Consider the following 27,081-nt stretch of genomic DNA (forward strand, 5'->3'; position numbering starts at 1 on the left):
TAGTGGTTTCTTCAAAAAGAGCACATTCAGAAACCAAATTACATTGGCATAGCTAAAATGGACTCATTTTATACAAAATGTTTACTACTATTCTTTTTATTTTTAAGTAGATTACTGAACTAAAATCCTCAAAGCTTTCCCACTGGGCATGTGGGACATGATTATGCAGTGGGGGTTTTTTCATCCTGCAAGATCAGTAAGAATTTTAGAGGGTGGGAGTAAATTGAAACCATTAGAGCAATTCATACACTTTTTAAATGGTCATGAATCTTACTTATACTAATCCTTGAGCACAAAGTTTCAAACAACATTTTTCGGGTATTTTAATGTTTGATATGTATCACATAAGTTCACATTTCCTTTGAAGAACTATCATAACACTGACAATAACAACTGGCTGACCCTTTGCAAATAAAACTTTGATAAAGTAATAAAGATCAGACATATATCCTACAGAGACAAATATTGGTCTACCAGAGAAAGTGGAAGTGTACTAGAAATCATTCAATGTGTTTCAAATGTTAAGGAGAAGAAAATTTTTCAAAGAGTTGATTGGAAATTCGGTACAGAAGCCATGCTGGCAAAGTATAAAAGTGCTGTACTTAGGAGAGCAGGCACAAAAACACAGTACCTGCATCCTCAGTGGAAATGCTGGATTTGGCAACATGGAAAGAAGTAATGCCAAACGGTTAAGGAGCAATTTTGCTTGGGAGAATAAAAATTTGTATCAGCATTAAAGGTGCATTTCTGTGCCCTTTCAGGACTACAGTGTAGCATCTCATTGTTGAATTTAAAATGATAGTTGAAAACCTCTAAGCATTCACTTACATGTGGCCTCAGCACTTCTAAGCAAAGGGAGTAGCTATCTAAAGAGCAAAACTGTCCTCTGTTCTGCCTCAGTTTTATAAGTATGCTCCCTGCTGCTCTGTAGATGTTAATTCTTAGCCCATATGGGCAAAGATGACATGTTATTAAGTACAATAAATCTTCCCATATAACCATCAGCCCAAGTATTTTCCTGAAGAGGACTGACAAGCTTATCTTAAATAAATCCCTAAAAGGGCTCTGTGAAATTATTAGAAGTTGTATGTTTACAATGATGCCAGAAGATCAGCAGTTTTATACCCTGATCAATCACTTATACACTAGTGAGCAGCTGGCATCCAAGGCTCATCTATCAAGCAGTTCTCACAAAGGTTAGAGGTAGTAAAGTTGTACTCAAACACAAATATAGGTATAAAAATGTTCTTAAAATGCTAAGTATTGAGGATTGTGGCAGGAATTGAGAAGGTTTCATATTTCACAATAATTTCTATGTAAGATCCTGATCACAAACTATTTGCCAAAGTGTCGCCTTCTTCTCTAAGTCCAGCTGAAGCCCATCCATTGCTTTTCAGTGGAGTTAATGTCCTTGCAAATAGATACAGAATGTGTGCTCACCCAAGAGCAGTCTCAAACTTTTGTGGATAGGGTATTACTAACCTTTGTCCTCTGTGCTATGGAAAGCGTTTTTGAAATAACAACCTGGGAACTTCTGCAGAAGCTGGAGCTGGGTGCAAAGAGGAAGTCCAAAGGCCACTGCTTGAGCTTCTGCTTGTCACAGGGTGTGCAGGAAGGGAAGTTCATGGTGTTGTGAGGTCCAGCAGGAAAACAGAACAACCAACAGTCTGGGTCCTGTTGGTTCACCTGAAAAGGTTGGTGGCATCTTTGTATTCTTTCCCTTTCCACCCAAATCTGTGCTTTAGGCCCATGGATGTGAGCGCACATGCTTTCAATGGTGCCATCCCCTCAGATTCTGTGCTTAGCAGTTCACAGAGTGCCTTCTTTAGTGTGATCTTACAAGCCTTGAAGAATATATATTTGTACATGTACGAGTATCAGGAACATGCAGGACTCTTCAGAGCACTGGGAGCGCAGTGAAAGTTACCATGGCAAGGAAATGGGGGAAGCACTGTGAGTGGTCCTGGTGGCTGGTGACATCAGTCCCCACCATGGCACACTATATGCTACCAAGATTCTTTTTAATATTCTAAAGCTACACCTAAAACACATCAGGTTAGTTCAGCACCCATTAAACCTCCATTACATTTTATGCCGTTATTCTTGAGAATATTCTCTAAAGCTCTGCATAGCATTGAAATCACAGTTATCAGCCTGTGTTTGTCTAGACCTATAGTTAGGTTGTCTTCTGACATAAATAAAGGCCCTCACTGAAAAAGTTACAGAGAGAAAAAGTATAATCTCTTTCCAACTAGGCATTTATAATAAATAATATTAAATGTTCCATTTTCTTTTCTGGTCGCGTTTCCCAGGCTGTCCCTCAGTCCCACCTTGATTCTCCTTTCGTCTTTCTTTTCCCTGCCTTTCTCACCTCTCTTTTCATAGAGCATGTATTTGTGTCCCATTTGCTCAGCAAATCACTTTATTTCACTTTTATTTCAGACCTTCAACTTTCATAATCCCAAGAGTAGGTGTTTTCTCGATTTATATTTTCATAATTATAGAAAAAAGATTATATCATCATTTAAGTAGACAAAAAATAAAAGCAAAAGGGAATTTTTCTAATTTTTAATGTATATCTAGTGTTACTTTCTAAACTCTATCAGTAAAAGCATTATAAATGGTATTGTCATTCTTAGCCTGCTTGGGAAATGGAGGTGAATGTTATCATATAATAAGTATACGTGGGCTGTTACAGCTATCACTCAGATCAAAGTCCACTGCATTGACCAATTCCATTTTTTAACAGGAAAAGAATGCAGCAATTCATCACTTGTCCAGCCTGGTTTATGTTTTGTGCCTTTTTTGTAAGAGTGGAATTTGTGAACTGGCTAGCTTTGACAGTTTGAGGTGCTTGGTACTTTACATTTCTAGATCATTGACTCAAGTATAGCACATATTTGATGAAAATTGACCGAAAATTGAATCTGGAGGATGATTGATGACTGAAGTATGTAAAAAAAGGTTGGTTTCTGCTCAACTGATAGTAGACAGATGCCAACAAAAAAAATACATGTATCTTAACCCTGTACTAACAAACATTCTAAGTAGGAAGACTCAGAAATGAATGGAGGACATCTCTACCTTTGGATGCGTCCATCACTGGACTCCTAACTTTAGCTATCTAATACCTATTTCCAGAACTGGAATTTACCTAGACATGCCTCTCAAATCTCTGAAAATCAGATTGTCAGTATTGAATATCATGCCCCCAAAAAGTGAAGTCTCTTCTGAAGAATGGTAATTGCTTGCTCCTGCCAGGACTGTCCTTGCAGATTGGGTACATGGTGGAGATAGGTGCAGTGTGAATATGTAGGAGAGAGCTGATGCATTTTGGCAGGACTGTGTGGTAGAGCCAAAGGTCAACTTTCAACTGTTTGTGTCTGCCTTGGAAAGTAGAGCAGTCTCTTTTCATTCCCACATCACCTTAGCATTTGAATCCTATTGAATTAGTAAAGTGAATTAACCTAGTATTTGACATTTCTTTCTCTATGTTTTCAAGAAATTTAGTCTCCAGTGATGACAATTTTGCCTTGTCTGCCATTTTCTAGTGACAGATTAGCTCCCAATGAACATAATGAAGTATTTAAGATAAAAATAGTCCTCCTTCTGTGCTCCGCTCTCCCATTTGGATAATCTGATTTTTAACTTGCATTCTTATTTAAAGAAAGAATTTGTGCTTTATAGCAAGGAATGGCTGACCCTCCCATCCTTCTAGGATGGCACTAATATTGTTGTTTTTAAAAAGATGATGACAGCCAAACCAGCCTTGGCAGTGGCAGGTCATACACTTGCACACTGCACTACACATTTGGATAACACAAGTGAAGGAACTGTAGTTCCCTATTTAGGTTTGCAACATGTCCAAGGTCTAGAGTTAAATTCACATACTTTCAGAACTGGTAGCAATGCTGACATTTCTGAATGTTACACTTCCCTGTCCTCTGAGAAGTAGAAGGACTTTTCCAACAACAATCAATATATTCAGAAATTTTACTTTTGTTTCAACAACGCCACCATGATTTCTTGTGGCATGATGTGTACCTGCGAGATCTCAAACCAACACAAAGCCAACTAGGGAGCCTGATTTGACAAACTGCAATTTCAGTGAGCAATAGTATTTCAAGAAACAAGGCCTTTTAATGGATGGCTGTTGAATTTAGTGCTTTGCTTTATTTGGTTGTTTTTTGGGGGTTTTGTGGTGGGTTTTTTCATGCCAGTACATTTCATTTTGATATCTGAAGGCAAAAATTTCTTATTTTCCCATCAAAATAATTTCCTTATGAAATTACACTACTTATTTGCCCACCTGTTAATCAGTACCCCTTCCTAGTAACTTTTAAATACATTGTCCCACTTCAACACAATTTAACAGAAGGCTAACATCTTAAAAATATCAAACTCCCAGAAGCGTTCTGAAGATCAATGGCTAGGTAAAAATAAGAGCATTAGCTAGTGATCCCACTAAGGGAAAGCCAGGAGAGTCAGCACTTAACAGCACTTGGCTGACCAAGTCAGCACAAACCTCATTTCAGATGTGCTGCACTGCCTGCTGTTTCTTGAGCATCTGTCATGCTAAATAAAGTTAGGTAGGGTACATGGGAAACACTGCAAGTATTTCTGTGTGTATGTGTGTGTGTATCTATATATATAGGATGTAGGGAAAGTGGGATGAAGCCAAAAGTCCTGTAGGAGAGAGGCTATAAGAGACATTTGGGGCATGTGGGAAGCATGGGAGCTTGGAAAGGTCCAGAGTGAGAAGGGAGCTGGAAATACTAGTGAAGGATTTGAGGACATGAGAAAGACAGGTATGATAGACAGAAGGTGCATGGGTGTAAGAGGGAACAAGGTATTGGTATGGAGGTGTAATGGGGCCGCGGCAAAGGAGATAGGTTGTTGTACTCTGGCAGTGTAGGAGAAGGAGGACACACTGTTCATTGAAAACCAGGCTTCACTGATTCCTTGTACCACTCATACAATATTAGGCTCATTTAAAACTGACCAATAAAAAGGTTATCCAAGTATCTAAATAACTCAAAGTATTTAACAAAACATTTCAGTTTAACTTCAAAGAAAACAACGCCATTTTTCAAAAGAAACTCTAAAAATTCTGTTCCAGTTCAGCCCAAAATATTTTTCCCACTGCTTGCTTCAGCCAATGAACTGAAAAAATTGATCATTTACCTAACAGTTACACTTAAAAATATTTGCAACACAGGCATGGCCAGTACCTTTCACTCCGAGCTTTTCTGTGGGGATAGCTCACAAAACATGCCAGGGAACCGGTGCTGCCCATTAAGTTCTGGACGATAAGATCTCAGGTTGTGCTTTGGAGAATTTGTTCTCTTGTTCAGCCAAAGATAAACAAGGTAGAACCAACCGACCTGCCTCTGCCAATGACAATCTTCCTAGGAGATACTATCATTACAGCAGCTGCTGTAAAAAACTTTCCTGAAGGTCGGCACGTACAAAATAATCAATTCTCATCTATGGATCACAATTCAAATGTGCCAGATGCTACCAGAGCTTATGCTACCAGGTTAGTGAGATGAAGTCCACAATACTGACTGAAGCTGAGATGTTTGCTGCAGCTCACAAACTAAATGGGCCATGGGCTATGCCCAGGGAACTTCTTTTAGCTTCCAGAAAATAGATATTAAGTATTTCTAATGAGCAGTAGGCAAGCAGTGCCCACAGTATAAGTAGTTTGTAGATAAGGAAAAAGCTATATTCATAAAAACTGTCAATCAACACTTTGCAGCAATCTCCTTTAAAGAGAAAAAGATAGAGAAGAGCTGGCCTAGGAAATTCAGCATTTTGAAGATGCAGCATTTCTCTTGTTATGGCTGAGGAAAATGTGATATAGAAGTGCCTTCAGCGTGCAGCCTCGCTGGCACTGCAGCAGGGCGTGCTGTGTCCAGCAGCTCTATCCAGGCTTCAGTCACCTTTTCAGTTGAACCCACAGACAGCGTGATGCATGAGTGGGTTTTGCCAGCAGAGTGGGCACCCAGGATAAACCTTCATCACCTGATTTCTGCTGTGGCTGCCACAAACTACTTCAACCCTCACAGTGGTGTGAGCAAGGTCTGAATCAGGCCTGTAATCTTTGTTATAACAAGGCTGTGAAGACAGTTTTCTTCTCCTGAAACAAAAACGTCATTATCCTCTGTCCAGCTGACTATACCTAGAGATCGACCTGGAGTTGGATTATAAATCCCGGTTCAAAGCATCTAAAAAAAAGATGCAAAGTTGTTAGTACCCAATGGAAAAATCTTCTTCATTCAGTTACTTTGCATGCTGAGACAGTTTTAGGAGAGAATTAGGTACATCTAAACTTAGCCTATGGCAGCATATTCTACCATGTACATGCCTCCCTGAGCTTGGGAGGGAAGGAGGTTGCGGCAGCACTGCAGCAATATGGTGGGGTTTGGAGATGCTGGCCCTTGAGAGATGCTGCTTGCTCCAGGCCTGGAGGCAGCTGCAGCAGCATGGCTCCGTACCAGCACTGAGCCTGGAAGCAACATGCCTCAGCACAGCGTTGAGCTGACACAGCCGTATTGGGTTTAGGACTCAGCTAATATCCACACAGCACCTTATGCCAAGTGAATGTGCTTTGAGCTGCTGGTTTGGTCTCTGCATTTCAATTTCTGTGTGTTGTTTCCCTCCTCTGGATGTTGCTGAGATGCTGTTTCCATCTGGAAAGGAGTATTTTGGATATTTTTGTCTTCAGCCATGTGTATATCACCTAACAGCATGCTGCACAGATCCCATAAGCTCACAGCAGCCCACGCAGACACAGGGCAGAGCCTGGCTCCGGTCTTCACAGCCTCATAGCTGTGTTATTGCAGTACTGGCTGAGCTAAGAAACCATGCTGACATGCAAGATTTATGGGCTTGAGCAGAGAATTAACCCCCTGTCATGCCTGTGTCCCCACTTTCAGAAGCAGGAAGCTGCGTGGGGTCCTCTGAGTTGTGTCATTTTGAGTGATGAACAAACGCCGTATACGCCAGCATCACTGCTCAGTGTGCCTTGTCAAGAGCTTGTCCAGCCCTCTGTGATCAAAACCAAAAAAGTTAGGTGCAGGAAAGGGAGAATTAATTCACTGCTGGAATAACTACACTATTTTTGCTCAAAAGCACCCAAACAGCAGAACAGGAGGCATCTGGAATCAGTCCTTGCCTTGAGGCCAGAGCAGAGGAATGGGCAGTTGAAAAACTATTTCCAGCTCTGTATGACTGAGCAAAACACATAACTGCTCCATGCCTCAGTTTACCCTGAGTCTCCAGCACTATTGGCTTGGCTCCAGCATCTTCTGTAAGGATTTTTCAATTAACACCTCTGAAATGGTTGGAGTTTCTCATGAGAAAGATATGATGAAAGTGCATATTACTGTAAAAAACAATTTGCTAAAAATAACTCTCATAAAACATTTGTCAAACAAAGTAAGTTGAAAGGAGGTGCTGTTTTCTTCAAGTAGCATAAAGGAGAGCTGAAGAGGGAACGGCACAAATCTCATCCTGCTCAGAGGGACAAGGCCATGCGGCATTGCAGCCGTTGTGTCTGCGTAGCACAGCTCTACGTCCCAAACTGAACTGTGTTTATCCAGCAAACTCAGGGGCTGAGGTGTGTCTGAGGGAACAGGGCAGGCTGTGATGGTAGGACAGCAGTGCAGGGGGGACAAGGTGCCACCTGCTCCTCACGGTGCTGAGCGGCTTGGCACACAGCTGGCACGCTCCTGGCTGCCAGGCGGGATCCAGCTGAGGCTGAGCGCTGCTCTCATTAATGCTTCACTTTCATAAATGTGCAGGCTCTTCTGCGCTCTGGCTGGCTCAGGGCTGTTGTTTCACTTATATAAGCAGCAACCCCCGAATCTATACCGTACAGAGGAAAAATTCTGTCTCTTTGATCAGAGGGTTCAGTAGGACCCATGCACCTTGAGTGATTGCCATGAGAAACTTCAGCTGCTGTAGCAACTGCTCTGGCTGAGCTGCTGGAGACTGGCAGTAAGAAGCGTTCACCAAGATACACACGAGTAAGACTCATGCAATTGCTTTGATACCTTAGTCTTTGTTAGCTAAAAGGATTCATGTTAGCGATCAGCTAACTCACAACAAATTCCAAGAAAGAGAAAGTCCAACCAAAAAAATTGCACATCATGCAGAGGTTTTTTCTGTGTGGCTTCACCTCGTTAGTTAGAAATCTTTGAATTTTTTTCTCTTTTCTCCAAAAGTTTCAGATATTTGATCAGGAAGAAATAAAACATGCCACATGAAGTTAGGAGCCTTCCTCCCAGAACAAATAAGAGTAGCGAGCAGAAGATGGAGTGGCTCAGAATAGCACAAGCAGAAAAAGCAGGTTGAGCTGCAAAGAGCAAACATGTGGAAATCAAACCCCATTACCACAGAAATCACCAGCAGAAATCATGGAGCTAAATTCAATGAATAAAACATTTGCTCAGAGTTTTCCCCACTCTCCCAATTGAATATAAAGTAGTTTCCATGCAGTTTTCCAGCAGGTGTTTGATCCAAGACAGTAAGAGGTCAGTTTGTCAGGCAAAAAAATGAGTGGGTTTCTCCACAAGCAGCCGTTTCTGCCCCCGGATCAGTTATGGATGGAGTTGCAATGTACTGTTGTGCACCAGCATCCACCATTACCCCAATACTGCCCAAACCACTTCAGCCAGGAGGTGGAAAAGCCAGCTCTGTCTTCAGCAGATAGGTCTTTCTATGGTTATGAGGCTGTCACAGTAAAGGAGGTGAACTGACAATTTTAAGGCACGTTCTAAACAAAATGCTGCCATGTCCGTCATTAGGAAGTGCCTCCAGTCCTGGTGGTTCTCATGCTCTGTCTGTGGATGGACACGCATCTCTCACTAATAGAGTTCCCTCTGAATGTATTTACCTGGATTTCAGTGCAGGCTGTCTCCATGGCTAACATTTCAGTAGCACTGGAAAACTTAAGCTTTAAGAGCCTGAGAGAGCATTATACTATGTATCATTCTATCCACATCTTCTTAAGAAACAAAAAAATATTAATTGGTTTGAAACCAATAATTTTTGATGCATGGCAGTGTGGCTTTTTATCTGAATCACTATTATTTTCACTTTGGGGAGAGGAGAAGCAGCTTTTTCCTAACACATTAGCAGCAAAAAAAGTAAGATTTTTATTCTAGTAAGCGAACTAAAATAAGAATATTAGATTATAAGTCTATCTTTTGTATACATACTTTTAGTCTCCATTAGCATATATAGTCTCCATTAGCAATGAATACGTTGTGGCACAGGAGAGTGCTTTGGCTCCTGGATGCTCTTACTAATTATGTACATTGTATAGCAGCTGATCCAACAGCTCATTGCCACCAGATGAAGGAGGTCCAGTTTCCTTTCCCACCTCAAGCCTCTGCCCCCAGGTGCAGGCTCCATCCTCCTGCCTCGTGGCTGCTGGGCTGCATGTTGGAGCTCACAGAGCAAAAAGAGTGAATACATTCCTGTTGCGTTAGCGATTAGATCAGCTCACAGAAACACCCCACAAACACCAGCAGCACACAGGCTGTTGTTGCACAATACATGGTCTGCGGGTTCAGGAGGGAGCCAAACCTTCTCTTGGTGACAACAAGCTGTTAAATTGATGTGGCTGCCTGCTGACTTTAAAAGTATCTCAGACCCTTTAGAAAGACTGTCGCATCCTGAAGTCTGATCTGTACACATCTGTACATGATCTATACATATCGCAAAGGAAGTATTAGCCAGCTGTGTGATTTCATCTGCGGCACTGTTAGGAGGGGTTTTCCACTCAGGTAACTGCACAGAAGCCTTCCAGCATTGGCACCTGTTTGCATTAAACACTGATTTGACCGTAGTTAAGTGCAATGCCAATGTGTGAATGAAACTGGGTCATGCTTCTGCAAAATCTAAATAAGGCCTTATTAACATGTCCATCAGTTATCAAGGATGTGATACATTTTGTAAAACATTCATTAATTCTGTACAAAACCAGTGATGGATATAGTAGTTTCCACAACTGGGGGTGAAGGATGCCTCATATGCAAACCTGCAACATCTGTCTGGTTTGGGGATTTTACTATCCTCTTCTTAAAATGAGTAACATGTAGATGAACATTGGAGACATTCACCTGAACTCCTCAAAGTGAGTCAGTAATTACTAACTATTAATCCCATTGTACTTTAATTTTGTGAATTGTAAAGCACTTTTTAGCATCATGGAACAGATTCACTGATCCACCTGGGAGCTGATCAAACTTAACAGCAACAAACCCTTCTTTCTGAGACACATTACCCTGTCTCAGAAAAGTAGGTGAATCCAAGTGCCTTACACCCCTGAAACTAAGTCTGACTTTACCAGTGCAGGGGCAGGGGGAACAGAATAAGGCACTGATTTCCTTTGGGTACAAAAGCCCATAAAGCCTTTCATGGAGTGGGATAAGCCTCACAGGGAGTGTGAGCCTACCCTGCCAAAGCCACTGGAAGCTTTTTCACTGACCTCAAGGGGAGCTGGATCAGGCCAGCATCCATGTCCACCATAAGAAAAAGAGAGTTAGGCCATGTGATAAAAGCACCATTATCCTTTGCAGTGAGGACATCCACACAGGAATTAAGTGTGTTTTATAATCACATCTTCAGCTAAATTCCCTCACCTTTCTTCAATATCTGCCTTCAGACATCCCCCACCTGAGCACAACCATTTCATGATGGCACCACACAATTTAATGGAGTTGATTTCCAAAAATATTTGGTGTCTTGCTGGCAGCCTTACAATAGCATATATTCCTGTATTTAAACTTCCATGATTGCACAAGAGAAACTGGAATATATGTAAGGAAATATTTACAGACATTGGGACTCACAGTTATGGCTTTGGCTTTATATACATACTTTTTTTTCCTCTGTGTTTAAAAAGGATGTGTATAACAGCACTACAATATTATTACACATTGTAATTACACAGCCTAATTACATGATTATATGTCTTTACACTAATTACACAATTAAAAACTGTTACAGAAATGTTGTGAATGTATTTGAATCAATTAAAATATTTTGAAACTCACTGAGGCAACTGACTAACAAAAAGACTTCGAGGGGTAGCAGGCAAACCTGCCAAATACATGGTATGATACCCCACTGGGTCCTATGAGAAAACCTTTGGTGCTGTTTTACTCTCAGATGAACAGGAATGTGGAACATCACAGGTATATGTTAAAAAGAACCATTTGTGCTCCATGTACCTGGAGCAGAATTTTGTAACACCTCCTAGCATGGTTGCTCTATGGCAAAATATTTATAACTAAGATCTGGTGCCGGTGTCTTGAGAACCTGGAAAATGCATGTCATTAATAGTGAGTCAAGCTGCTGATTCACTGGATTGAATCCAACCCTATCTGTCATGGACTTGAACCAAACAAGATGGTTGTGAACATGTACAGAGAGCAGGGAAATTATAGAGCAGGTCTATACCAAGAGATCTGGACAGAAAACAGACAGCATGTGGGATTCAGTGCCACCAGGGAAGATGGGGAAGACAGAGACAAGGCTAGGCTATGGTGTCGGTGCATCAGGCTTACCAGGGAAAGATGCTGGAGGCTATCACCCAGGTGCAGAGCATGAGCACAGGTATGCACCTACATCCTCTCTGTCAGGCAGCATCTGGGTGCCCTGTGATGAGAAGCGCAGATGCCACCTTGCTCCATTGAGGAGGGTCTGCAGAAGGCATGAGGATATCCCTTCTGCTGTTAACAAGAGGCACAGGAGCTGAGTCTCGCATGGGAAATCCCATTTTCCAAAGAATATCTGGCAGGCTATTTGTGGGAAACTTGTGGGTAGAAACAGAGAAATCTTCTTCTCTTTGGAAACAACTACTTAATTTGTCTTTGGTCCTTGGCTGACAGTGTAGTATTTTCTGTAAGCACTAAACTCATCACCTGAGAACATTCTAAGCCCTGGGACATTTCCAGAGTGAAAGAGAATGTGACCGGCTCATTTATCCCAAACCTTTCCAAGAAACAGTCTTATGATCACTAGCAATGCATAAGAAACAGAAATTTATTGGGTTTGTCTATATCTTGCTTTATTTCTGACTAAGCACTAAGGGATATTAATGCGCCCACGGGATTTCTGTATAGATTAACAGCAGATCAGTAGCCTAATTGATGCAGAATTAGTCGTGGTCTCCCAGCCCTGCCAGCAGTGAATGAGTAGGTATTTTTATGGTGTGAGCTTGCTTTGGGGAATCCCACTCCCAGACTTTACAGATCCTCTTTATATGTGAAAGTGAGAACATTATTTAGGCTTTGATAAGCAATGTCTTCTACCTGCAGCATAACCATTAGAAGCTCAGCAGATGTGTTTCATGAGATATATAACCCTTTCAATCTCCTTTTTATCCTGAAGGCACAATAAAACCTTCACACAAGATAAAGATAGTGAGTTAACTTCCCTGGTTTTATTCAGCTTCATGTAAATTCATTCGGTTTACAGTTCATTTTGCAGTTTCACTCCCCATTCATTCCAAACGGTTATTTTAAAATATCTGTATCGGTTTCTCCCTGTATATATCTCCCACTCCATTCAGGGCTTTACTTTTACTTTCCTGAACAGCAGGGCTGCTGTGTTCAAGAAGCTGTTCCTTTTTCCTCTTCATTTCTCACAGTTCAATCACATTTTAATAAATTCAGAAAACAAAAGACTCCTGTATTTTGCTCACAGTGGCTAAGGCACTACTGCACCCCGTAAATTGAGGCAAGGCTCAGACAGCAGTACCTGACATGATATAGATATGGACCCCATACACTGGTTTCATGCACATCACATGAGTGAGCTGATTACACCTGTATGTCTCTTAGCCAACACTTCACGCATCCAGCAGGACCCACTCTGCTTCTCTCTGTTTGACCTGAGAAGACATGCCAAGTTTCACAATCACAAGATCTGCATTATGGTTGGAGCCCAGTTCTTCAGCCCAGTCTGGGGACTTCGTTTCCACTGCAATTCAGAGATGCAAGCAAACTCCACGCAGAAGGGCCAGAGCCAATGTCAGGCTAGTTTGTGCAGGCACAGCAATGGAGAAGCAGTAGCACAGGCTAAATGTTTCCATAAATAAATGCATCTGGATGCTGGATAATACTGGTGAATGACACCTACATCATTGCACCTGTCACTGCTGTAAGTCTTACAAGGTAGAGAACAGGCCACAGCCATCCTTGTTTATCCTTGATTATAAGCTGCAATCACATTACAAGATAGCTGCAACATAGAGATATCTTCATTTGGGTTTGCCTTGCATCCCCAGTATGTCTCTTCTGCGATGACATGGCCAATGACAACACAGTCGCTGGCACAGTTCGGGTGGGATAGAGATCCGGAAGACAAGACCTGTATGTAGATGTCTATGTGTGTCAGGTACCTAAATGCGTGTATCAAGGGAGATCTAGTCAGTACTTGTCAATGGATAACAGAGTGCAGAGTCAGCTCATCCTTCATGGGATGCACATCAGGTGCCCATGTTTAAGTGCCCGTTGCCATTTGAGATTCCAAGATATCCACAGAGGTCTGAGGATGAACTACCATCTGAATATACCTGGTTTCGTCCACTGGCTTTCAAAGGGGCCTGGAGTGTTGGTTTTTATTAGATTACTGTTTTTTAAACAGTTAATGAACACTGCAACTTTCCTCCCAGTGTAAATGAAACTGAAGTATGAAAGCACATCATCCAACTCATCCATCAGAGAAAGGCAAACACATCTTCCACAGCTACTTTGGGCTTTCTGGCTACATCTGTGTGCTGGTTTTGGCTGAGAAGGGGTTAATTCTCCTCACTGTGGGGGTCGACTACCTTTCCAGCTTCCCGCGCTCTGCCGCGTGGCGGGGGGGGGGCTGGGAGGGGCGGGGCCATGGCGGGGGCAGCTGACCCCGACTGGCCAATGGCAGGTTCATTCCATACCACGTGACACCATGACCAGTACATTAAGGGGGGGGGCAGCTGCGGCTCGGGAGCTGCGCGGCGTCGGGTCGGCGGGCGGCTGCAGCACGTGCGGTTTGTTCCGGTGGTTCGTTCCCCTCCCCCGGGACTTTGCGCCTCTCGTTGTTCTCCTTTACATTGCGTTTCTGTTGTTGTTTCTTTTAATTATTAAACTGTTCTTATCCCAGCCCACGAGCGTTACCCTTCTGATTCTCTCCCCCATCTACTGGTTGGGGAGTGAGCGAGCGACTGTGTGGGACTGAGCTGCCGGCTAAACCACGACAGTCTGTATTAATAAACTGCACATGAACAAGGGCTGAAGCACTGCCCCAGTTGTCCAGGCTGTAAGCATACTGTTGGTGCATTCCCTGGCCCAGTTTTGATTCATTCTGGATAGCAATGTCTGGGATATAGTCTGGGAGAGAACATGGCCCAAAGCCACTAGGCATGAGGGAAGAGGTCATTTTGGATGGAGGAGATAGGAAGGAGGCAGGGCTGGGGAAGTGAGGATGAATGCACACCATGCTGTGCCGCTTGCCCTCAAGACTAGAGAGGAGGATGTGGCCTGTTTGCATCTACTGGTGTAGGCATAACCCCAGGCTCCAGCATGAAGACCTGCTCTAGGAGGTTGTGTGAATTCTCCGTATGCTGCAGCAGTTGCTGCTACCAGGGCTTTTTTTGCTGTCTCTGCTGTTTCTTTACCCATCCCAGCATCCTCTGGTAAATCTTCATTCACATCCTCTCGTACCACTCCTGCTCAATCCCTCCTGACAATGGGAACAAAAGATTTCCATTCCAGCTTTACCTCACTGCAGTAAATACACATTGCATGTGGTCTAAATTCATCCCTCCTGCTGGAATTTACCTTTGTTTACTTAAATAACAGCACAACATAAACCTTAATCTGAAATTCCTCTTGACCTTGACAATTTTTAGGGACTTTTCCTCGCAGGGTTCCCAATGAAGCAAAGAAGATAGCCTTTTGAGCAATGACAATAGGCATTGAAAACTGTAAAGCATTAAGTATGCTTAGCAGGCTAGCCTGGATTTAGAAAAACAAGTGTGACAAGTAGTTGGAAATTAAGCCAAAGAGCAAGATTTTGTAGTGGCATCTGCCTCACTGAAAGACAAAGAGATTTCATAAACATAATGACATGTGGAAACCAAGTTAAATAAGGTATCAAATATATCTAATAATATACTGTTACAAAGAAAACTGAAAAATGAATTATTTCAAATGAGAAATGCAGTGCTTCGTCTGAGAATCCCTGTTTGCCGTGGGGTTTTTCTCAGGGTCAGGGGAGCTCATAACACCTTGCAGCCATAACTGAGGGCTCGATCCTGCATCACTCATACAAACTAAATTCCCAGAGCCAACTTTTTAAGTAGACAGAACAGGACCTTTCCTTTAATATCTGTGCTCTGCTGAGTCATCAGTGCTGGAGGATGAGGTCCTCTCTCAGCTCAGATGCAGCAATAGGATTAACACCCTGCTCTCAGCCCTTCCTGCAGCCTGTTCATCCATCAGTGTCATTTCTGCTTTCCCCCCAGAATTAGATTAATCTGTCATTCTGGAAGTGATAGCTCAAACTATTTTCATACAGTATTGCTGCAGAGAAAATGTCTGAAGAACTTTGTTCTCCACTGACTTACTGTACACCATTGCCCTGCATAGGTGGCAGCAACTACACCAGGCTGAGACCAGACCAGATCTGTCTGTGTGATTGTACTGATTTCATTAAAACCAAACTCTCGCTCGTTTTAGTCCCTGAGAGCCCCAATGCAATATCTTCAAGGGTTAGACTGTGCCATTTACTAAATATTCCATAAGTATAACTAGACCAGATAGCTGCTGAACAGTTAAGCCTCCCATAACCTTACAACGCAAACTTCCTCTCTGGCACCACATTAATCAAATTCCAGAGAAATTGCCCCAGTGATATATCTGACCTACTAACTAAGGGGGTTTAGTATAGCCCTACTTGATTTAACCTGTGTCAGCAGGCAAACAATTTGAAAGGTTCTGGCATCTAAAAACTTGTGGATAAATTTTACACGTCTTGGTTACGTAACTAAATTTGGAAAATAAGTCTCTCAAACCATGTCTGGCACTTGTGTTCCCAACTTTGGTTCTGACAGGTTCCCTCAAGCAAGGTTCCTAGCCACTCCACTGCATGTGATGTGTTTTCTCAGTATGCGACTCTTGTAGAGAGCTCCAAATGGTTGAATGCTCCCAAAGAAATTTGGTACTTGAGCAAGCAGATCATTAAATCACACAGCAGACAGCAGTGAGGCTGGCTGACATGGGAGACAGCCTGCCACTGACCTTTCTGCTTTTCACTAGTTTTCACGGTTCAACAAGTGTGTTATATGCACAGATCATAGATAGCATTGCTTCTAGACAAAACCAAAAATACAGAAGAAATGAAAAAATGGTAATTGGAGATATTTTTTCCCTGTTGGGACTCCTGCCAACCTTGGTTTAAGCATTGCAGCTTTTCCCTTTTCCCCAAATATAATTTTTCCAGAAGAAACAAAAGAAAAACTTTCAATTCTCTTTCTAAATAAACATAATATCAAGGGGATGATGCTGTGTGGGCACAGTAAAATAAAATCAAGCTTTACTTTCTACTAGAAAAACGAATAATTTATTACTTGAGGCAGAAAGAGAGTTTTGCGAAGCTCTAAATAATTTGAATAGTATCAACTCTTTAAGGTTAGAAATACATTCCTTGCAGATAAAAAGATTATTTTTGATGGTGGAAAACAGACTGCTTACAAATCATGATTGGCTTATTGATAAAAATTATTTTTCTTTTTTAGACAAAAAGATTTAAATTTAGTGCACAATTTTTTTCTTTTTTTAATCCATTCACATACAAAACCTAACAGCAATCTAGAGGAATGTGCATAAAGTGTAGACACCTCAAGGTTATCTTTATGTGTGTATTCTATTATTAATGTACATAATCATTTTGATTTTCTTCTTATCTCTCAGCATTCAGGAAAAAATGTGCTGGAACATAGAAATTCTCCACAATTTGCAGGCAACAAACAACAAGATTTTCTTGACACTGATTTGGGAAGGAGAAAACACCTCTAAATAAATTTTTAATGACCAAAGGGCAAATGCATATTTTGATTCCCTGTCATTCCTCAGACTGAAGTGAAGCAGCAGTAGCCCCAAGTGTTCATAAGCCTGATCCAATACTTCATACTCCAGGAAATTTAAAAAAAAAACAACCCACAACACTTTGTGCTTTCTCCAACCCAAAAACTCTCAAAAGAAGCAGAAAACCATTTTCCTCATCGAAGTCAAATTGGGTAGATCCCACTCCACAGCAGTAAGCTTATGGCATTTGGGATCTGGGGAGTTACAGACACTGATGGCTTGTCCTCAAAGGCTGCTCCCCCACCCAGTCTAAAATGAGCATCCAGGATCTCAGTCTTTCCCCTGAGAGGCAAAGCATGTCCATCTCCCCTCCAGAAGGAAAAAATAAGCTCAGCTCAGCTGTGTGGCTATGGATGAAATGCACTTTCCCAAAGTCTTATAACCCACTGCTCTCAGGTGAGCGAGCGAGCTCTGCATTTCATCTTGCAAAAAGGGTTCAGTAGCACCAGCGGAGGGGCGGAGAAGAAAAGTCACAGACCCACGGGGAAGCCCTGGGGAGGTGATGGAGCAGGGAGCATAGGGAAGGAATGGGCTGATGCCGATGGGACCAGGGACCTCCCAGTAACACAGCCAACAGGGAGAGCAACAACTGAATCAAGCTACAACTTGCTGCCTGACAGGAGGAGAAACACAGGGTCTCTTTGAAGAAGTCATTTTATTGTTGCTTTGGTATGTGCCAAATGAAGGGTGACCTTCAGCAACCTGACCTAGTGAAGGATGTCTCTGCCCGTGGTAGCAGGGTTGCACTAGATGACATTTAAGGTCCCTTCCAACCCAAACCCTTATGACTCTAGGGTTCATGAGTCATAGAATGCTAGAATCATAGAATCATTAAGGTTGGAAAAGACCTCTAGGTTCATCAAGTCCAACCGTCAACCCAACAATACGATGTCTCCTAAACCATGCCCTGAAGTGCCACGTCTACATGTCTTTTAAATACCTCCAGTCCTTTGCTCATGATGGGCTAGGACATTTCTTCACACAAAGAATTATGGTGTTAGGGTTTCATTCCACTTGTACTGCCAGGCATAAGCAGAGTGAGGGGGTGAGCCACCAGTGCTCGTGTCCCAGAGAAGACCACTGCAGCCACCAGCCCTCACTGCTCTGGTGCAGGCGCTGCGGCATGGCTGATCACAGGCATGCGCAGATCCAGCATACCCCAGGCCAGAGCTGCAAAAGTGTCTCCCATTTTTCCCACGGTTGAAACCTTTTCACTGCTCTGTAAATGAACTCCCAGTGTTGAGGCAAACAGGAATCACAGCAGTCACTTCACCAGGGCTCCGCTATCCCAGCTGTTTGCAAATCTAGATTTTATGAAGCCTGATCACTTCAGTGAACAACCTCTTGACCCTGGTGTCCATCTGTCACACAAAGCGATGTGTTTGCCAAAGGAATACCCAGTTGGACAGTCAATCATTTAATAAGCTTTTCTTCCTACACAGAGTTTATTGATTTTCTCTTTTAGTGAGAGCAAAAGACTATTGTCAGAGTAGGTGTTCTGCAGCTCTTGCATCCTTTCCTCATGTATCCTTTGTTTTATTTCTCTCTGTATGATTCCATCATACCTTATTGCCACAGATATGCTTCCTGTCATCTCTGTGCCCCAAAGCATCTAATTTTCTTTTCACTTGTACCTTGATTAATGTCTTCATAAGTTTTGCTTTCCTCTACTTTACTGTGGAGTAGTTGCCCTACAAGGGTCTTTTCTGTGAAAAACATCGGGTTTTGGTTGGGGTTTGGGTTTTTTTTGTCATTAATTTCCACTTCTCCATTTCTTTTTGGCAATTCCAGGTATTTTATCCTGATCTTCCTATCGATTTCTATATTGTACAAGTTAGCAAGGTTTTATTTAATTGCTGTTAAATCGGCTGATTTAAATGTTCATCTCTAACAGCCAGAATGCTATGCTTTTAATTGCCTGAAAATGTGGGCTTTGGGTCTAATTTGCCCCTCACTTCTGATTTCTTAATTAGGACAGTTATAGAAAAGTCAATAGATTATACCATGGCCAAATTGGTAGAGGCTCACAACAGAGACTGCAATCAAGCTTTCAGTTTTCCATCAAATAACTTATTCTCCATCCTTTCAAAAACACATAACTGACTCATTAGTTTTACTGTTCATTACCCCTCTCTACCTCCTTAAAAAAAAAAAAAAAAGAAATATTTCTGTTCTTAGCCACAGATTAGTGAGTGATACTGCTCAAGGAAGAGCATTTTCCCTTGTAACTCAGTTACCTGTAGTCTTGCATCCCAGAAGTAGCTACAGCAGCTGCTTCCCCTGGAAAGTCATTGGTAGAAAATACATGAAAGGTCCTGGAGCAAGGAGTGTGGGCTGGGAAGAGAGCAGGATCTTATATTTCTTACTATATCATCATAAGACCAGTCAATTGCCTACTGAGCATCCATGGGTGCCGGTCACCCTGCAGCTTGTCAGAAGAGATTACTGTTTTGTAACCATTCATGAGCTGGAGGAAAGTTACTCTCTCCAAGGGCTGAATCTTCAAGAGTCCCAGCCATGCAGTCTGCGATAATGCAAGGCACTGCAAATTCAACCACAGTCCACACGTCTTATTTCTCCAAGGGCTGCTCCACCATTGCTAGCACGGTTCAGATTTTCACTCTTCTATAGTAAACATATGGCAATTTTTGTAATTTCTTTAAATGTTGAGCAAAGGACTCTCCATCCTGAAAAATCTAGAAGCACCATGATAGGGTGTTAGCATTCCCTGCTTATTTCCAGCCTAGCTCACCTCTCATCAAGTAGATGCATTTTGTCAAAGATAAATTTATGAAAGCCTGAAACATCATTCCGTGATGCAGTCACCTTCCTGTTGCAAAGCCAAGTGTGGGAGTTAATTTTTTGCCAGCATTTTGCTATGAGACTGTCAAATTAAAGGAATAAAAACCAGCTACAGTCAGCTTCAAAGAAGATGGGGATTACTGTTTTACTTCAGGTGACATCATACCCACCTTATTTTGAGCCTTTTAGCCCTCTTGAGTTCAGTCCTGCCATAGGTTGAAAATATAATGATATTAGAAACCATTTGCTAGATGCAAAGACAAAGCCACAGCACAGCGTGGCTAGTCTAGGCTGTGGGGACTGACAGACAGACAGAGCGTGCGCAGCTGAGCTCACCAGCCAAGTGAGGGCGAAGCTCTCTAATAATCATTTGAAGGATGTTGTTGCTCTGCTGGGGAAAAAGTTATTGTTTATCTCTGTGGAAGATGAGGAGATGGAGAGAGAGGGGGGAAGAAATGTATTTCTGTTAAGGGAAAGTATGGAGTTTCAGATAGAAAACTCTCTCAGAATGAGGAGACGGGTTTTGTTCCTGAATAATCCTGCTGAGGAAGGCATCACCCACTGGAGTCATGTCAGCCTGGCTCAGCACTCCGAGCCGCGTGCCCTGCTGGGGATGTGGCCACCCCTGCAATGCCCCGCCAGCCCCTCTGCTCGATAGGAAGAGTTTCAGTGAGGTCAAATGAGCACAGGGTTTGTTGTGCTGCAAGGCATTTTGGAAGCACAGCCAGCCAGGCTTTTAGGAGTAAATCCCAGTGCTGGTTGCTGGCATGACTGTCCTTCTGGAAGGGGAGAGAGAAAAAGCAGGGGCCTCTTCTCCCTGCACAGAACCCAGCTGGCATGCACACCCCGGCCCCACCTCCAGACAGCTTGTACAGGGTCCCAGAGCCTGAAGCTGGACGAAACAACTGTATTTTGTCACAACTCTTAAAATCTCACACAATTGTGCCTGTACTGGGATGGACTGAAACATAGCATATTTACAAGAAAATTGTATTGCTCAGAAAAGCATCATGACATCTCCATCAAGCCCTGCAGACTCCTTCACTTCCCTCACCAGCTTGTTTCCAACCCTATTAATGTGTTTTGCCTAATTTCCTCTTCAGATATATCTGGTTTCAGCTTTCAACCATTCATCCTTTTCCACCAGATTAAAGAGCTCTTTTCTCCCTCTGAAGATAGTTATTCACTGTAATCAAGACCTTTCAATCTTCTTTTTGATAAGCTAGACAAATAGTGATTTTTAAATATCTCTTTCCCCATTAGGTGCCTTCTCTAGCCCTTGGCCCACTTTTGCTGTTCTCTGCATCTTTCCCAGTTTTTCAGCATCCTCAGTGATACGTGGCTACTAAGACCTTTGTTTTCTATGTGCTTGATTAAACGTACATAGCGCTGACGTTATACCCGGCAATATCAAGTCAAACAACCTAGAAAGTCTTTTGTATTGCATAAGTCCACATTTTTTATGCGCTAACTTGAAATCTGGGGTGGTAGCAAAATGTTTGTCTATGCAGCAGGCTTCACTATCACTGTGTTAGTTTGGCAGCTGGAGGCAATCTCCAGCCATAATAGCAGAGAGCACTGCATGAGCTTATTTACCCTGGTGCCCTACCTAACTCGTTAGCAGCAGAATTAAAAAGCCAGTTCAAGAGAGAAACTCCTCCACATCAATTCACAGAGAAAGTTATGATGGTGTTAGAGAGAAACAAATGTAATTTGTTAATAAGCATTTTTCTGTGCAACCACAGCCATTTACTTGATGATTCCCTTACCCACATGGAGGGAGGACCTACCTGTAGGAAATTTTTACTTAGGCATGGAAGGGAGGCTTGGCAATCTCCAGGGAGCATTCCCTCCTATCCAAAATCCCAAACAGCACTCTACAAATGTGAAGATCCGTGTGGCCAAAGGAAGCAGTCTTGGCTAGGAATGAGTACCACAGCAAGGGGTTGGTCCATTCCTGGCCCTGCAGAGGTCTCCAAGGGAGCTGTGAGATGTCCCAGCAGACTTTCAATCATGACAGCCACCTGGGAAGATTTAATACAGTAGAAGGGAGGATGAACAATAACTGCCTTCCTGGAATACAAGGGTCGGAAACAGCAGGGGTCCATAGAAATGCTCTTGAGTAGAAGAAGCTCTCCAGCAGCCAGAAAAAGCTGAGCATTTCCTCTGCATTTTGTGCAGAGCTCAGCAGGCTTGCATTTCAAATGCATCCTGGCCTTTACATTTTCTATCATCTAGGATAGATGGTCTTTCTGCATTGTATTGGCTTTCCCATCTCTCCCCTCACGCTGCAAGCTGCCTACATGTTACACCCTGCTTTGTGAACGCTTGAGGAGGGTCAGATCCCTGAAAGGTGGGTGCTACTGGGTGCTACAGCATCATGGTACGACACTGTGACCATTTCATGAATCTAACCCATAGCGCACAAACAGCCTCAGAGCACTCTGCCCCAGCACTACAATGGTAGGATAGGTCTACACTGACATTTAGTTGTCAAGGTCTTTATGACTGATTTTCACAATCAAAATTTAGAAAAATTCCATCCAAATAACATTTATTTAATATTTGAGTACTACTGTGACAGCCACAGGAACGCCAATGAATTTTGTCTCCTCTCAGAGTCAGGAACTCCTTAGGCAATGATACAGGTTCTCAAAAAACTGCTGAACTGCTGTGGCAAAAAACTTAGAGAAAAAAAATGCAACCTGAGGCAGAAAGAAGTCACAGAAGATTCCAGCCCAAATTATTAACATTGAGGGTGTTTATTAGCAACTGCAAACAGGAGTGCGCAAAACACTCAGCAAATGGCACAGCAGGCAGCACACACTGGGTACAGCTGTCTCCCCTTTCCAGCAGGGCAGTGGCTGCAATGGGGCTGTGCCAGGGGGCTCCTCCAGCACCCTACTGCTTCCTGCATTTTCTGGCTGCCAGCCATCACCTTCTGATAAGAAAGCAAATTTTAGGGGTCCGTTTGTTTAAAGCAGTTGTTAAGGTTACAGCACTAACTGGCTTTCTGCAAAGAAATAGCTGAAGTCTAGACCTAAGGCATTCCCACTGAGCTGGATGCAAGTTTTCTTTGCGTTCCTTTGAAATCTTCCTCTTCCACTGCAGAATTTCAGACTAATAGTTCTTCATTTTTCAGCCTTTCCTGCTGGAATAAGGACTTTTCTCCCTTCACATGTGTCAGTGGCAGGGCTGCTGTGGGACTGTGAGGAAGAAAGTGGTGCAGGAGGCTAGTGGTGGTTAACCTTTTCAAAAGCACTTTTGGAGGACCCAGTTTGAACTGACTTTCAGAAAAAGAACGTCCAGCAAAATCAGTTCTTGTGCTGGGAAGTTTAATGCACCTGATGTCATTAGCTATTTTTGAGAAATCTGGTCCCAGCATTCAGCAGAACAGAAGGGCAAGCCACAGTTCTTCCATCCTGTAGGAACATCCACCCTGCCCCAGGGTGATGCCCCCACCTGTGTGTCTGTGTTGAATGACAATCCCATCATCCCACAGACAGGGTTTCTCCCCGGGTCTCTGTGGCTGTGGTGTCCTGACTGGTTACCTGCCCAGCTGTACTGGGGTGACCTTTATCACCCTGCACTGTGGAAGCTGTTCTATTTTTTATAAATACCTCAGAATTCACTGCATGGGGGAACTGAAACTACGGCTTCCTCCCTCTGATGCAAGGAGTAGGAACAGCAGCTTTGAGTTAGACCCTTTGGTCTGCAGCCACTGGCTGTTACAAAGAATAATATTTTCCTTCCCCCTTCTGCGCACAGGTGGTACTTGGGTTATAGTTTCTCTGAGTGCTTTATGTTGCAATTTTGCTTTTGAAATACACATCTTTTAGAAGTCACTCTAAATTCTGATTATGTCTCTGTTTCTCCTGAGATGAGGGAACACACTACCTGTGTTCAAATTACATAGTTAGCTACCCAGGTGCCATACATAAGTCAAGCAGCATGAATAGTGGGAAGAGGAGCGCAGCAGCAGTTCGTAGCCATTGCTGTATATTTTACTCTTTGTACTGTTAGTATATTAAATTGATACAGAGGGAGCAGGAATGCCCCTGAAAAGATGCAGACACAAGGATGCCAGGAGGGAGCAGGAGTAGCTGTGACACACCAGCTGGCTGTCAGCTCCTTAGACTCAGCACTCATTCCTGCCTGCACCAGCCTGCAATTTCAGGGGAGCTGTAGCTGCTCATCCCAGGGTTGAATTTGGGTCACTACTTCTCCTTGAATATTCTTGACGATTGCCTAACGCATTTGCTGATGATAAGTGCTCAACAGACAGAAACAATGTTGCTGCAAGTGGAGAAGGAGCTTGGCTGTGACCAAAGAGAGCTGGTCTACATGGTTTCTGGGTCCCCTGGCCCTGTGCAGCGAGAGGCCGGTGCTGAGCAGTGCTGGCAGTTCCCAGCTCCTGCTGAAGAAAGCAGAAGGCATCTGGTGGCTCTCTGAAACGTAAAGTGCTGGATGGGCCTCCAAGGGACCTGCACTGGGTGGTCTTCTTGGATGGGTGCCACAGGGAAGGCACTTGCTCTGTGCAGAGGTGCCCTCTGTTGGCCATGCCAGAGGAGAAGGACCACAACAGTAATGTCAGCTGGAAGACATCTGTTCTCATGGGGTGGAAACTTTCTTGAAGTTAATTACAATGGCCCTAATATTACAGTTACACATAGCTTTTATCTAATATTCATCTAAATTAGTTTATTCTGGTCCTGCATAACTGTGATTCCTGATTTATGCTAGTTTGAGATCCAAATCTGACCCTTTTGTCTAGTGTGCTGCATACTGATGGTTAGAAAACTTAATTTGTCCTAGAATAGCTTCATTTTGCAAGAGGACATTACATTAAGACCCTTTCCTTGGCTAACAATTTTGCTCTAGAAACTGACTACTCACGATTACTATCAGATCTGAATTGCAGATATCTGGGGGAGTGTAGCACTGGGGTATTTTAGATTGAAATCACTCTGCTATCTGTCCTACTGCAGCTCTCTTCTAAAGTAGACTTTATGTTATAAATTACTTTATAGATTTGTAAAGCATGACACAGAAATATTATATACCCTCTAAGTGCTTTAAAATCAATTTGTTCCTGAACGTGTCCATGTATGAATGAATTTGACATAAGCCTTTCAATTTTATGCTTCACTACAGAAATTGTACAAAGCACAAACTGTAAATGAGCAGCCACACTTGCTGAAATGACTACTCAGCTATGAAGAGTCTGCCCAATAGCTGAAGAAGATTTAGATACAAAAATAATAATGTGTACAAGAGAGCTGACATACAGCCTTGGGATTTTCTAACCTAAAACATTAAGATTAGTGAAGTAGCATCAATGTGCAGATCCTTCAGGTTGGGGCTGGTTCACAGAGTGGAGAGGAGATTTCAGGGAGGCAGTCAAGATTGTGGTATTGTCTTGACCACCATGCTGGTGGAGCTGAAGGATTCACCAGCAGCCCTTCTGTGTGTGTGGGTAGAGATCACAGGCATGGGCTGTCACAGAACCTGGTGGTTTTGGTGTGCATGATTGATGTTCAGAGGTGGTGAGCAGCATTTAGCAGCAACATTTTTAGTTCTTTTATTAATTAAAAATGCAATTTCAGGTCATAAGTTCTTTATGAATTTGGGCCAAATTCAGTAATAGCTTTATCTGATAAACAGTTTGGCCTTTGTGGTAGTTTCCTTCTTCCCTCCCAGGTGCACTGGTGAAGGTGCAGGATGTGTGACTCCAGCCTTCCCTTCCCTGGGAGAGAGGAGCTGCCGCTGACCTTCAGGGCAGCCATTGCTCATCCATCACACTGCCAGGAATTTTTGGCAAATGTGTCTGAAATCTTGCCTTTCAACATGGTTTAATTTGGTGTAAATGGCTTCAATGGCAATTGCCACGAAGGTAAAACCCAATCGTTTGGCTGTGTCTCAGCCAAAGGCTGGACCAGGCCGCAGAGTCACTCAAGCACACGCTCCTCCCCTTTTGACTACTAAGCATTTGTACAGTTGCAATGAAAAGTAACTTAGCCATACCAGGAGAGCCAGAGAACATCTTATTTCAGGTGAACTCTGGCTAGAACTAGGGAACATCTCTAGTAAAAGAACAGCTTCGGCTCAAATCCCTGAGTGTAGCAGAGTGTGGTTTTGACTGCAGTGAACATCTTTTCCTTTGAATACTGGGTCAGGGAAGAATAGCTACCATACCTGACTCTTCTGCTTTGTGATGCTAGGCTTTTTATACCACGCCCCTCAAATTGTATGTTTTGCTGATCTGAAATTAAGTTATTCAGGACTGCATTTCAAAGATTGATAGAAATCTTTTTTTTCTGGTTCTGCTGCTGAACCAAAAAAATCTATTATTATTATAGCTGCCATGGTGAGTACCCTCTGTTCACATTGCCATGAGTGATGCTGGGAGTCTAGGGAAACCCAAAACAAAAGCAACAACTTAAAGGGAAAGGAACCTGAAAGGTACCTCACTCAACTGCCATAGAGATTGGAATTCCTGTTGACTGTAATGATTCAGCAAAGAGACCTTTGTCCTTAATACCACAGGTTAGATTACTGTATAGATATAAGATATACACCTCAGAAGCAAAACCAAACCTTTTGATGGGGGAAATAACTTCAGGACAGATCTTTTAAAAATCATGCTTTGGTGATAATAACATGAAGGGATGAAAATTGAGGGTGTGATTAAACAGATTAAGTCCAAACTTTGTTGCTTCTCTGAGAAAACAATGGTAGCAAGCTTCAGTCAGGAAAAGATGTAAGGGGTACAGTTTTTTATTTCAATTGGGTGTTAAATGCTGTGTTCTTACAATAACAGGCACAATGTGGTGCTTTTATTCCATAGTTTAAAGGATGTTTAATAGCTTAGGTAATGGAAGTTCCAGCACCCCTGCGTTGCACAACTTAGATACCATCCCTAACATGTTTTGCACACAAAAGAGCTACTTAAATGGAAGTATTGTTATTGCTAATACCCAATTCCTACTGAAAACCCAACAGGGCTTTTTATGCAGGCAATTATTATTACTACTAGTAGTTATCCTCCACTACTATTAATAGCTGACTACATAAAAAATGTTGTTGAGTTTTTAAGTGTTTCTTTTTCCCAAAGTCAATAGGAAAACCTTTG

General features: G+C 42.7%; 1 protein-coding gene across 2 annotated transcripts in view; it reads left to right on the forward strand.

Annotated features, from left to right (window-relative positions):
* LHFPL3 (LHFPL tetraspan subfamily member 3) overlaps positions 1-27,081 on the forward strand; it is a 258,101-nt gene that overhangs the window by 185,234 nt on the left and 45,786 nt on the right. The gene's annotated exons all lie outside the window — the stretch shown is intronic.

This window comes from Phalacrocorax carbo, chromosome 1 (assembly GCF_963921805.1).
Source record: "Phalacrocorax carbo chromosome 1, bPhaCar2.1, whole genome shotgun sequence".
NCBI classification, from domain to species: domain Eukaryota; kingdom Metazoa; phylum Chordata; class Aves; order Suliformes; family Phalacrocoracidae; genus Phalacrocorax; species Phalacrocorax carbo.